Raw genomic sequence first — 5,923 nt, 5'->3', positions numbered from 1 at the left:
CAGACTTAGCATTGTGACAATAAGCAACCAAGACTAATTGTGGGATATTTTGAATAAGAGTTCGAAGTTCATATTTCTAAACCTATAAGAACTAAGCTGCATTCTCAGCTTAATTTATGCCTTTTTCCATATTCCTCTGCTTACATAAATGTATTAAAAATCTTAATTTGAGCGATTTAAATAATCAGAGCCTCTGCACAAAATAGAAGTTCCATAATTGAAAATTTTCACTATCCTAGAAAAAAAAGACAAATTGTAACTGGAATGAATACACAAGGATAATCGAAGCCAAAGGTGAAAGATAACATCTGTATTACATTTCTTATATAATATTTTTACAATACAATCAAAGGAAACTACAGGACTTAAAAGTGAAAATAAAAAACTAAAAATAAACATAATATCTAAAGATAAATTTTTTACACATGTTGGAGCATCATGAACCTCCTAAGAAGTTCACGGAACTCCAACACACGATCGATGCATCTAACCAAATTGCAAGACCTCTCCTTGCCAGCCGTGGTATTGTTGTTGTTTCTGAGTAAATTATCCGTGATGAAGCGCAACGTAGAATCTGAATACTTTAGGCTCTGCTCTTCACGGAAGAACACCAATCTTCCTTGTGCATTCTTGTAGATCACTCCAAACTCTGTTCCACCATTACTGTCCACAATAGGTAATGATTAATGCCTGCTAGTTCTTCATTCGGTGCAGTGACATTAAGCTGATCAATACCCATGTCCAAAGCCAATTGGAAGTCAAATTTGCTATTAAAGTCCAGGAGATCCATCATCGTTTGCCGAATCGCCGAGTTTGCCATAGATTACTTCATCCCCTTATCCCTCTTATGTTTTGTGTAGAAGAACGTAGACAGAATATCCCATGGATTCAGATTAATGAGATCGCAATCTGTAAAAGATTTGATCTTGCCATGGGACCTTTCAACTTTGTATTAATATAATCTGGCTGTGCGCAAAGGTTCGTTGTTTAATGTCCAAGACATTAATGATTGCATGCACTGAATGAACTACAGCAGGAGGTTGAGTGAAACGGTCGAAGAACCTCTGTCTAATATGCTCATCAGCAGTTGGATGCAGATTTACCTTTAAAATTGGAGTCTCATTCCTCAGGCTGTAGACATATTGATAGACATCTTCACTGTCTGCAGCATGTGTGATAGGATCGTCAAAGGGAGTAGGCTTTAATAGGTCCTCCATGTCATCCCTGATATCTTGTACTCGTTCAATACCCTCTCTAGACTTTTGATCCTCGCGGCTGCTGCCTCCCTCTGCCTTTCGACCTATGATTGGGAACTCTTGCCTCAGAGCAGAGGAGACCACCCTGGTCCCTTGAACAAGGGCCTTTTCTATGTGTGTGTTCCGGTATGGTGGTGGGGGCAGCGACCGTTACTTCTTCAACTGGGACACCCATTGGAATATCCGCTTGTAGCCTTGGGTCGACTGCATTCACTGCTACCACTTCTACTTTATCACGCCTCCTTCTTGATGGAGTAGCAGTCTCCATGTAGTATTATGAGGAGGATGACAAAGGCTCCTCTGGTTCGAATGACGAGAAAGGTGCAGATAAGGGTTGAATCACATCCTCTTCATGTTTCTTTTGGCCTTCTCCTTCTGCCAAGGCTGCCGTCGACATCTTCCCTTTCCTTATTGCGTCTGCATGTGCTTGCGCATCTTCAAATCTCTGCCTTGATAATGCTGGCGCTTGTTGGCGTAGAATAGAGGCAGAGGTGGCAGCCCTTGGAAGGGTAGTTAGAGCAGCTGTTGAATGCCTCTCCCTCTCTTGACAGTTTTGAGGACCAGACAAGTCTGGGACCTCATCATCATCAAGTCTTCTTCTTTTGGACACGTCTGTACATGGAGTGGCGTCCATTCTTTGTTTTGGTCTCTGCTCCTCTGCTTGAGGCTTGGATGTGAGTTTTGCCTCATATGTTTTAATTAGATCTTTTATTACGCCTCCCACTCGTTGAATCTCAAAGTTAGATCTGTAGTTGAAGTCAGTCAGAGAATGCGTTATTGACTCTGCTGCTTCTGTGGCTTTGTTGTTGAACTCAGAAGTAAAAGTTGCCACCTTCTGTAGAAGCCTGTCGTCACCCAGAGCATTCATTGTACCCTGACTGACATAATCGATAGGTACGTTGAGAGGGATCATCGAGTGGGCGTCATGAGAAGTAGAAGCTTCATCCTTCTGTGTGGATGCTATGACCTTTTGCAGGGCCTCTGCATTTCGCACTTTCAATTCTTGTAGGGTATCCAAACGAGAGGCATTCATCGAAGATTCAACTCTCAATACTGCAAAGGATGCTCGTATCTCATCCAGAGCAGATGCAGAAGGGTGATGGCTCTGCACGTGCCATGATGAGTTTTAGCTCTTCCAAGGAGCACAACAAAGAGGTACCAACGGATTGTAACTTTTTCGTTGTGACGTAGGCTGTTTGTGTAACCTCTGGCTCAACACATGGGCCAGATTCAGTCCTTGTTCCAAGGACACCTTCTTGCTCGACTTGTTTAATGTTGATCGGGGAAGGATTTCCAGCAGATCCTCGTGGTTCTCCTTGAGGAGAATCCACTACTGTTGTTCTATCACGAAGAGTATCCAATGCAGGTTTAGAGCCAGGCAGAGGATTCTCCATGAGTGGACAAGAAGGTTGGTCGAGATCCTCCATGTCTTGTGCACCTAATCCTTGCTCTGAACAAGGTGGGGAAACTCTATGTGCAGAGGAAACAAATTCCTCTGTGTGGAATAGTGGCGTGATATGGGGAGACATATCACTTATTCTTTCAAAGGTTGCACCCTTTTGAGAGGGTGTTCCCTGAGATGTGGCTTCCCTTTGGCTTTCATAACCAGAGGCATATGCGACCTCTGGTTGTTTTGGCTGGTGAAGGTTCGAGGTGTGCACGTTTGTGTCAATGACCTCCGTGTCTCGACCACCGGAATCAGATGATATTTTTGCACTGGGAGTTGAGGTATTGAATCGTATGTACCTATTTACCTTAGGCTGCTCTGGATCGCCCTTAGGCAGAGCAGCTGCTACATCTCCTCCCTCATCATTATCGGATGAGGAAGAGCTCTCAGTATTGCTATGTGTTGATCCTAGATCTCTCAATAACACTAATAATCTAGTTATGAATAACCAAATTATAGTGATTTAATGAAGAAAGTTATGAAGTCTCAAGAATAAAATACGRAAATTTAAGAACAACTTTGAGCTTCAAAGGTTTTACTTTATAGATTCATAAACGTAAAACAAAGAGTAAAAGCCTTATTTTTACAATAGACCTAATCATCTATTAATACTAAACGACTATTAAGAAGATAACTATCTAATGCTACTTTCTAGAAAATCGTCTAGCTAACAGATAGGGTTTATCTTTCACATGGATAAACATTAACAATAATATAAACTTGAATTCCAGCTGTTGATTTGTCATCTCCAGCTSTCATTCATGATATGATGACTTCATCCTTATCTTCAAATCTTCATTCCATGCTTGGATGGAGTGCTGAAAAATCTTCTAAGTGTTGCTTGTCCAGAGGATCGATGAGGATGCTCTTGCCATCGCATCCTTGGACTTGTCCATTGATCCTCTAGTTGAACTTGTCCATCGGTCCAATGGTTGAACTTGTCCATCAGTCCAATGGTTGAACTATCCATCGATCCAATGGTTGAATTCCAGACTTAGTCGATTYTGCCTTGATGTCTTCATTGGTCTTCTGGTTCTTCATCACTTGTTGTTTTTCATTACTTTTTATATTTTGCATTGTGGGGTTTAACAATCTCCCCCCTAAGTAATGAAATGACAAACAAAGTCTAATCTAGACACATATGTGAAGAACATACACTAGTCTAGTAGGAAAACATCAAACTCCAATTTTTCATTGGATGATGAAATTTCTTTACAATACTGGAAACAAATTACATCAAGACAAAATAAGCAAAAATTTCATCTCATCACTAACTACCTGAGTATATCTCTTTGAAGCAGAAGAATAGTCTTCGATAAGCAATGATGGTTGATATCTCGTGTATGAGATGGCTTTCCTCTTCCCTTGCCACATGGTTTCTGCCCAGTCTTTCTCTAATATTTTTCTGAAACCATTCAAGTGTATCTGTTGAATACTTGAAGGCTTCAGTCAATCTAAAGAACTTTTTAACCCCAAAATCATTCTTGTAAACAAGTCCGAGTTCAGGTTGAGTAAGAACTGAAGCAGAACGTATCTCCTGCAGGCCCTGGAAATCTTCATTTGGAGAAGCGCAGGATAATCTCTCGATGCCTAGCGTGAAAGCGATTTCAAAATCTGTTTTGGCTCTGAGTTTTACCAGGGACTCCATTGTTTTCACTATCGCTCGGTTTGCCATTCCAAACCTTATGCCATGATCTTGCCTTTGAGTTGTGTAGGCATATAACTCAATCAAGTCATATGGATTGAGGTTGATAAGATCGTTTTCATTGAACACGCTAACGATCCCATAGGCTCTCTCCATCCTGAACTCGATGTATCGAATAGCTCTGTTGGCAAAAGACTTTATCTTCAAGTCAACGACTCTCCTTATTCCTTAATTCGAAAAGACAGCTCAAGGTTCTTGAGTGGTTTGTCTGACAAATTGATGATGTAGGAGGTTTATTGACTCTGGCGATAGGATTGGAGGGTTGGTTGACAAACTTTCACCGCGATCTTGATACATGTACTGATGGATATTTTCCATCAAGATTGGTTCCCTGGGCGGCAATTGAGGACGTCTCCTCATCGACTCCATGTTCTGGATGATCTCATCTACCACGCCTTGTGGAGGATGCCTCGAGGAAGAAGGGATGTCCGCATGCACCACAGGTTGTTGGGTTAAGGGTTGTGTTTTGGCTTGGGGTTGTGTATGGGTAGAGGGAGAGTTTTATTTGGATGGTTCAGTTTCAAGTGGTTGAGAGGTTTCTGGTGGGGTTTGGGGTCGTTGAGGTGATGGTTGGGTTTTTATAGGTTCTGGTTGTGAGGAAAGGGTGAAGGGTCGAGGTGTTGGAGAAGGGGCTAAGGGTAGGTTTGTTGTGGGTGAGGAAGTGAGGGTTTGGTTTGTTTCTGTAGGTGGTGTTTTTGGTTCTTCATCGGTTGTTGAACTCAACACGATGGGGTCTGGTATTTTTGCTGAGGGAACTTGGATATTCTGTTCTTCATCAGAGGGCAAGGCCTCTGGTTCCCTTGGTTGGGTTTATTGGGTTGATGGTGGTTGTTGTGGTGATGATTGTTGCTGTGGTACAACGGATCCTGTTTGTTGTGTAGCCGCCGCCTCTGTGTCCCCCTCATGAGGTCCAAGACCTTGATCATCAGGGTCTTGGTCTTCATGCCTTGGTCGTTTGTGGGGGCAGCTGGAAGAGCATACTCTTGATATGTTCTTCTTTTTCCACATTCGAATGTGGGAAGCGAGAGTGCACACCCGATCCTTATTGCGCCTTTGTTCCATTGTGCGAAGGAGAGTGTTAGTTCATTCTTGCTGTTGTTGTAAACTCTTCCTTAGCGCAGTGGTGGGTTCAACAGATCGAGCGGCAAATTTTGCACTTATCTCATTGAATGATGAGATTAGTGCCTTTGACAGAGCCCGTAGATCGGCTCTTATAGCAAAATCTGTGCCTGTAGAGGGTGGAGGTGGCACAGAGGTTGTAGTAGACGATGGAGGATGGGGAAGGTTGGCAAGAAGATTCCTCACCTCTGCAGTGAAGGATGAAAAGCCTGCTTCATTGGATGGGCCTGCAGAGGGAGGTGGTGTTTGAGTTTGTGGTGGGATTTGGGCAAGTATGGTGGCGGGTAATTGGGCCACCGGGTAATTGGGTGAGGGTTGTTTGTATGGTGGCCATTTGGGTGGTGAGGGTGGCAAGGGTTTCATCGATGGATGAGGTGGATGAAGGTTGAGGGTGAG

This window comes from Cynara cardunculus, unplaced genomic scaffold, assembly GCF_001531365.2.
Source record: "Cynara cardunculus var. scolymus isolate 2C unplaced genomic scaffold, CcrdV1 Un_Scaffold_3450, whole genome shotgun sequence".
Classification (NCBI taxonomy): Eukaryota; Viridiplantae; Streptophyta; class Magnoliopsida; order Asterales; family Asteraceae; genus Cynara; species Cynara cardunculus.
Note: the sequence above shows the minus strand (reverse complement) of the source record.